This window comes from Belonocnema kinseyi, chromosome 10 (genome assembly GCF_010883055.1).
Source record: "Belonocnema kinseyi isolate 2016_QV_RU_SX_M_011 chromosome 10, B_treatae_v1, whole genome shotgun sequence".
Lineage (NCBI taxonomy): Eukaryota > Metazoa > Arthropoda > Insecta > Hymenoptera > Cynipidae > Belonocnema > Belonocnema kinseyi.
The window spans coordinates 96,515,130-96,523,997 of record NC_046666.1 but is presented as its reverse complement, the minus strand read 5'-3'; the positions used below and the strand labels follow the sequence as shown (position 1 = coordinate 96,523,997).

Sequence of the window (8,868 nt, the reverse complement as noted above, 5' to 3'; positions counted from 1 at the left end):
TACTCGAAAATTCCCAGGATGACAATGCGGTGAAGGTGTGGTTTGATGTCAGAGTGCAATAAAGGTTACGGAGTCGTTGGAAATTTTTATTGAAAAACTATGGGCTTTTCGGAAAATTTATCAAGAATAAAAAGTTCTTGTAATCAGCCGAGAAATACGCCTGAATTTTTCCGGAGCGTTTTGAGCAAAATTTTGAATTTTGCAAAAATTGTTCATATGCAAAATCCAAAATTTTGCGCAAAACGCTTCGAAAAAATTCAGACGTATTCCTTGGCTGATTACAAGAACTTTTTATTCCCAATGATTTTTCCGAAAAGTGCATCGTTTATTGTAAAAAAATTCATGAATGTTTTCACAAAAATTTTGCCATTAAAACGCCATTTTGAAAATACTAAAACGAAAAATCGATCTTTGAACCATGGATCCTCAAAGTTTAGACACTTATTCCACCCGCTAGTGAGATTCCAGGTTAATTACAGACTCGAAAAGCTTTGGAAAATGGTTCGCAAAAAAAATAGGCACGAAAAATCACGTTTTTTTTTGTTTAAACTGCATTTTGGGATAATAAGTAAATTTTTTGAGGAATTTCATTGGCACCGTCGGAAAGAAGAGATCTTAAGCAATAAAAATATATGTGTCTCAATTTTTTCTAGTGTCGAATAGTCTTAGTTATTGGCCGTTGAAAGCCAGTGTACCGGTAGTGGCGTTTTGGTCGTTTAAGGGTTAATGGAATTATTCATATAATTGTATAAATTATACAAGCATTATCACTGCGTTCGTGACACCAATTGCCACTTGATATAACCAAACTCAACCTATAAACACACTCGATACTCCATAGCAGATGACAATTTCTAATTTTATATTTTCACTGAAGGGAAGCTCTAATCTGGTCTCTAGTCTTCTTCTACTACTTCGTGATTCTCACAAAACTAGAACCGGCACACACCAACACGTTGCAATGTTAAAAAAGGCATTGGGCTAGTCGACAGCTGTCCAGCTAGTTTCGCGCAGTCCCATGTGCGCAGAAAATGCCGGCGTAAAGCAAGAGTGCAAGAGACGGGCAGATTTATTTATCTCTTTGACTCTCATGATTGCAAAAAATATAGATTCTCTATCTCTTTCACATCTTTGACATTCTGTTCTGTGATGCGGTTGCGTTACATCTACAGGACGGCACCCTTATTGAAAAGGCAATTTATATCTTTTATAAGCATTAAATAATAAATGATGTTAATTTATAAATTAAACATTTTGTGCCCCTACTGGGTATTCATGTTGCGCGCATGTACGCGCCGCAAAATTTCGTCACAGGGTGATTGTGAACATGCTCGCATTGTGCCACACCTTGTGCACGCACTTCAGTTACAATCACAAAATGTGGGCGAACATGGTGAATCTTGGCATGCATGTCATGCGTGCATCGATGTGCGCGTAACATACGCGCACGAATTGTTATCTGGGAGTGTTCTAGCACTTCGATATAACACTATTACGGCACAGTTCTAGAACAAACTTAAAACAAATATTATAGAACATCTTTGATCAGTTTGTTCTAGAACAATTTCATAGCAACTATTACAGAAAAGTGCTCTCTCATAGTTCAAGAACAGTTCTGTCACAATTTTGTCACAGTGTTCTAGAACACTGTTACCTTTTTGTTCTAGAACAGCTCTGTCACCATCTTGTAACAACTGTTATAGAGCACAGTTCCTTTTTTGATCTGGAACAGTTAAAGAAAGTATTTGCTGGCAAGGAAAATGTATGCATTTATAAAAAATACCTTTTACGTACTATTCTATATCATACAACGCAGCTGACATAAACACAATTCAGGAACAAATAGGAAGACTAATCTATCATAAGATCCGCCTAAAGACTCTCCCGCAATGGTCAGCTTAAAATGTCTAGCAGACATTTTCATTTTATTGAATTTTCTGTGCCCAGGCATGTGAAATGACTGTTCCTGTCAAATTTCGCGAGACTTTGGCGAATCCAATCATAATTTTTTAATCTTAAAAAATAATATAATACAATTTCGCTTAAAAGCTTAGGTGACACTTGGAAAAAACATAAGTAAACCACGCAAAGAACACGCGGACCGTACAGTCCACAAATACTGACCGATTAAGACCAAAAAATTTTGAAAAATGGTGATCAGATTGCTAAGAGAGTTGTCATACCTGGTTTTTGAATTATGGTTTTAATTTTTTTATAAGTGAACAAATATGACGCAAAAAATGGCCATTTTTTCTATTTGCCTTTCCCGTGCTCGTAAATAACAGGAAAATTGTTCAAATCGGCTGAGTTACATAGAGTAACATTAGCTAAAAATGTTCCAATATTATACAATAAACAAACAAACAAATTTAACAACCTATTTGTTTAAAAAATGTTTTTTACGATTTTCCATAATTATACGCTTTTTTAGTTATATTCCAAGAAATTTGAATGGAAACATTATATAAACACTTTTTCTTAAGATTATAAGTATTTATATTATTAACAAATTTAATGAACAAATGCAGTAATGAGGCACTTTTAGAAAATATATATTCGTTTTTTTCAATGTCAATTTTTTTAAATTAGGAACTTTATGATAATTTTAGCAAAATTCATCATTTGTGGATCAATCTTATGTTTTTTTTTAAATTTAATAAACAAATGTATTATTTAAGCATTTTTCGCTAAAAGAAATTCGGCTTTTTTAATGCCAGTCTAACTTCATAACAATTTCAGCAACATTCATAATAAGTTGATAAATTTTAAGATTTATTCAAAAAAATTGAAAAAACAAATGCATTAATCAGGCATTTGTCGACAGAATAATACGTTTTTTTCTATGTCAACTTTTTTAATTAGAAATTTTATGATAACTTCAGCCAAGTTTATAATTTTTAGATATTTTAAACAAATGCATTATTGGGGCATATGTCAAGAGCAAAATTCTTTTTTTTTCCATGTCAGACTTTTAAGTGGTATCTTCATAATAAATTCAGCAACATTCATGATGAGTTGATAAATTTTATGATTCTTTAAAATAAAATTCAACAAATCAAAGAATTTATAAACTAAGTATGAATGGTAATGAAATTTTCATTAAGTTCCCAATTAAAAAAACTGTCATCGAACAGAAAATAATTGTTCTATCGATAGATGCGCGAATAATGCATTTTTTCTTAAATTTGTTTTAAAAAATTATAAAATTCATTGAAAAATTATGAATTTTGCTGAAGTTATCATGAAATTTCTAATTAATAAAGTTGAAATAGAAAAAAACTAATTTTTCTGTAGAAAAATGCCTAATTAATACATTTGTTCATTAAATTTGTTTAAAGAAATCATAAAAATGACTAGCATTGAAAAACCCGAACTTTTCTGCCAATAAATGCCTGAATAATGCATTTGTCTATTTAATTTATTATGAAAAAATCATAAGATCAATCAACAAATTATTAATTTCGCTAAAATTATTATAAATTTCCTAATTTTAAAAAATTGACATCGGAAAAAACGAATTTTTCTTTCGAAAAATGCCTGATTCCTGCATTTGTTCATTAAATTTGTTTATAATATAACAATTATACTTTTAAGAGAAATTTTTTCAATATAGTATTGTTTCCATTCAAATTTTTAGCAACATAACTTAATTAAAGGTATAATTACGAAAAATCGTAGAAAACAGTTTTACAAAAATAATTTGTTTACAAATTTCTTTTGTTCATTGTATAATATTGGAACATCTTTAACTAATGTCACTCTATGAAAATTAGGCGATTTTAACCATCTTCCTGCTATTTACGAGTACCGGGAACGTCAAATATAAAAAATGCCCATTTTTTCGTCATATTTGTTTATTCATAAAAAAAATTGAAACTATCCTTTTGTTTTTCCCCGTGGTGGAAAACGCATCACCTGTGCGTTAAGTTGTTTTCCCATAGTCCCATGCTTGCGTTTCACCGCAGAGGACATCGGCTGCGTACTTTTGTGACCATTGTGGGAGAGTCTTTAGGCGGATCTCACGGAAGATAAGTCTTCCTATTTGTTCCTGAATTGCGTCCATAATGTCAGCTATGTTTAAACGCACGCATGGGACAATGGAAAACAAATTTTACGCACTAACAATGTGTAAAACGGAAGTGACGGAATGATAGCTGATTTGAAAATGCAAAACAAATGCAAAAGCTGAAGTATTTTCGAATTTTAAAGTGTTCAAAGGTATACAAAAATTATAAGTATTCTTTGATGACATTTTTATTGTATGATATAAGATAGAACGTAAAAGGTATTTTTTATCAATGCCTAAATTTTCCTTACTGTCTTTCAGAAATACATTCATTTACTTAAGAAATGAACAACTTATAATCTTAAAGATCATATAAAGAAAAGAAAGTTTATCGTTTCGAACAAAAATATTGAAACTAACCAATTTTTCACTCCAAATTCAGACTTAATTTAAAACAGGGACATGAACATGCAGACCGCGGAACGACGCCATCAGAAAATCATTACCAGAACGCATTACTAGAACGCAGTGACAAAATTTTGACCGAACTTTGCTAGAACAAAAAGGTAACAGTATTCTAGAACACTGTGAAAGCATTGTAAGCGAACTGTTCTCGGACTATGTGACAGCACTGTTCTGTAACAGTTGCTATGGGATTGTCCTGGAACAAACTGATTACAGACGTTCTATAATATTTGTTTTAAGTTTTTTCTAGAACTGTGTCGTGATAGTGTTATATCGAAGTTCTAGAACACTGTTACAAGGGTGTTTAAGAACCCTGTTACAAGTGTGTTTTAGAACGAATTAGGAACAAGGATTAATAACTGTGCCAGAACACTTGATACGTAATTGTTCTAGAACTGACTAATCACAGGCGTTCTGTAACATTTGTTACAAGTTTGTTCTACCACTTTGCCATAATAGTGTTATATCGAAGCCCCAGAAACCCTGTTAAAAGTGTGTTCTAGAACGAATTCGGGACGAAGATTAATAACTGTTTTAGAACAGTTGTTCTGTTATTGCTCTAGAACTGACCAAGCAGAGACGTTCTATAACTTTTGTTCCAAGTTTGTTCTAGAACAGATCGGTTGTCACAGTGTTCTAGATCTATTACAGATTTCTTATACAACATTTGTAATTGTGTTCTGGAACTGTTCTAGAAATGTTACAGATCGGTTATCACAGCGTTCTCGATCTGTTACAGATTTGTTACACAACATTTGTAATTGAGTTCTAGAATTGTTCTTGAAATGTATACTCGCATGTTCGTAACCTGTTACCAACCTGTTTTAGAACAAGTTCTTTTGTATTCTAGAACAGTTACAGATCTGTTCTGTAACAATGTTTGCTGGGTAGGGTCGGTACACATACTACATAGCCTCTAGTGATTTAACGCAATCTGGAAAACGCAACGCATTCCGGACTCATGGGACGCCACCCTTAGGAGCTGCCGCTTTTTCTACGTACTTCAATCTAGTTTTGCTTAATAAAGCTTGAATTCTTCTTACCTGTTTTTTTCCTCTGAAGTTGCGCGCATTCGATTCTTTTCTTTAATTTGCTCGATTGCTTCGTACTCGATTTTTTGTAGTACCATTAATGGCGGTTCCTTTTTAAAAAACTCGAAAAAACAGCAAATCAAGTTTTACATGGTTGAAATTCGGATTCTACGTTAAATTTCCTATAGAAGGTCACGGAATAATCGCAATAGTTTTTTTGCAACAGATACTTTGTAGAGGGTCCATTCGGTTCCTTTGGTCTGCCAGGGTTTCTTACTTCATATCATTCTAATGGGTTTTTTTAATCCCCCATATCCAAAATATTCCTCACTTCAGGTGGTCTTTTCTAGTTCGCTCCGTTGTTAACGAGGTGCCATCAACCCTGGCGGACCGAAGGAACCCAAAGAAGTCTCTACAAAGTGCCCTTAAAGACCCCATTGAGTATCCTTTCCAATTGCAAATACCTATTTAGGTCACTATTAGGATTCTATATAAGGATCCTATAAGTGACCTATATAGGATCCTATATAGGGTCACCTATATGGATCAGTATAGGAGCCACCTATAGGAAATGAAACAGTTTCCTGCATAGGATAACTATATAGAATCCTATTAGTAACCTGTCTAGGACCGATGATGAACCGGAAGTGTTGCGTACTAGTTTCCTATAATAGATACAGCTGCGCAGTAGTTATTTATGACTATGCGAATGCCTAGTAGTAGGACCCTGTATATGTTCTTATATGGATTCTCACGTAGGAAGAAAGAACCCATACCCTTGCCATAGAGTCATTTAGGATTCTATTACGGATCCTATGCCGGAAGCTTTTTCATTTCCTGTAGGTGGCACCGATACTGACCTATATAGGTAACCCTATATAGGATCCTATATAGGTCACCTATAGGATCCTATATAGGTCACTTATAGGATCCTTATATAGAATCCTATTAGTGACCTTTACAGGCATCTATATAGGTATTTGCAGTAGGGTTCGGTTCCTTATTAAAAAACTAAAAAAACAGCAAGATCAACTTTTAAATTGTTGAAATTCGGATTCCACGTTAAAATTTCCATTAGAAACTCACGTAATAATCGCAATACTTTTTTTGCAGCGTTCAATTTTTTTTGAATTGTCATTAACTTCTGCTGATGGTAACCTCAAGCGCATCCATTATAGCTCAAGTAGTATGTTGGGCGCGAAGTTTAAAAATAAAATTCTCTTCCACTTGCATCGCAGCGTTGTTGACTGTGGTTTTCACTGCGCGGCGCTAGCATCCAACAAAATTCTTAAAATTACCGACAGAGCACTTATTAACTGCTACTAAAAGAAGATGCACTTGAAGGCGCATTCGGCACATGTAAATGACAGGTATTTTATTTTTTAAAGTTTTTAACGCTGCTAAAAAAAATATTGCGATTACTCTGTGAGTTTCTAATGGAAATTGTAACGTACAATCCGAATTTCAACAATTTAAAAGTTGATCTTGCTGTTTTTTTAGTTTTTCGAGAAGGAACCGAAGGGGGACTCAGTGGCGTCTTTAAGAGTACTTTGTAGAGGCTCCTTTCGGTTCCTTCGGTCCGCCAGAGAAGAGTTTTGTACGAAGACGTTTTCTGCTCCACAATTCTGCTTCAAGAGCCTCCTGCACAGCTTCATAAAAAATATCATGACTTTAAAGGTCGCACTTGATTACTAACGTCTTCTCGAAGGTTCAGTACGTATCTTTTAGTAGCAGATTTTTTCTCCACTTGTAGGACTAATTTGTGCTTTATTCCGGACGAATATTCTGACTGAATTGTATAAATTAACTCGTTATATGCACTGCTTAATCTTTGACTAAAATTTTGCACAGTATCGTAATTTTGCCGTATAACTTCTAATCCGCTTCTACAAGTTTTCAGAGTAGTTGTAGTTGCTAAATTCGTCCTAAGGACAATGTTCAAATCATCATAAATATTTATAGACTAATGTCTAATTGCTCTTTTAGATATTCCAATAATTTTTTCAGTTATTACATAATCTAGTAATAGATTCGTTTGAGAGCATCTTGTCTGAGAGAGAGAGAGAGAGAAAGTGGTTCAAAGTTTTCTCTCGCTACTCACCAGCAAACATGGTTACAGAACAGATTTGTAGCTATTCTAGAACACAAATGAAAGTTTTCTAGAACAGGTTAGTAACAGGTTACAAACATGCGAGTAACTATGTCATCCCCCATACGCTAGAACAATTCTGTAACAGTTTGGGAATACTGTGACGTACGATCTGTAATATTTATATAACAAATTCTAGAACTCGGTTACCAGTTTTATGTAACAGTTCTGTAACAGATCTAGAACGCTGTGAAAACCGATCTGTAACATTACTAGAACAATTGTAGAACTTCGGTGCGCTGCGTTGTGAAAAATCTAGGGCAATTCTATAACAGTTATATAACAATTCTAAAACTGTTATGTATCTTATATGGAACAGTTTTATGTACCCCTGACAGTCCCGGGTTATTCCAGGGATAACCCGTCGGAATATCCTGCGAGGTGGAAGTTATGAAATCCCTATGGATATCGTTTGATTCGAGACAACTCGTACGCAGTGTCGACTAACAAAAATTATACGTCCGAGATATCCACATTAGGGCTATACGCAAGGTTCAGCTCTCGACCGTAGTGCAATGGAAGAGCCTCGCTATGGAGGAACCAGGCTGTGGTCACTCAATGCTTTAGAAGTGCAGACCTATAATCGACGGTGGTGCCATCAAACGAACCCGTAGGTTTTTAAGATAGGATAATAGATGCTTGAGGTCATATCCAGATGATTTGGAGATAATGTAATTAAAAAATCTAAGAAATTAAGAAAACAAATATAGAAACAAATAAAAATACATAAATAATTAGCGGAATAATTATTTATATATTTCTGCTTGTTTTTCTAATGCTTTTTTCACAAAAAAGTGTTCTAAGGAAAAACGAAAGATGATGGAAGTATGTTTGAAAGCAGTTTTTATTTAAATTTTGTAATCATTTTCGACGTCAATTTTCTTATCGACAGGTTCCTTTCTCAAAATATTACTCTGTTTTTATGGTTATAATATAGAAGGTACCGCTCCCTCTTTTAGTTTTCAGTTGTGCACTGTAACGATAATCACCAGGTTGAAAATGATGGCAACAAATTAGATATCAGCTCTCAAACAGTCCTTATGGCCATGTGACGAGAGGGTCACGTGACCGAACCTGGTCTTCAATTTTTATTTCCCAACTTACGTCTAAACGAAATGAGGTATCGTTCTGAAAGTTTAGGAAATGAAAGAGGAGGTAATAAAGTCCATGTTTCTGCTTTGGTCCCGTGGAAATTTTGAGAAATTTTTTTTTAAAGA

The 8,868-nt window shown here is 34.1% G+C and overlaps 1 gene; it reads right to left on the bottom strand.

The window, feature by feature from the left end:
* Positions 1 to 8,067: 8,067 nt before the first annotated feature.
* LOC117182391 lies at positions 8,068 to 8,224 on the bottom strand.
* Positions 8,225 to 8,868: the final 644 nt, after the last annotated feature.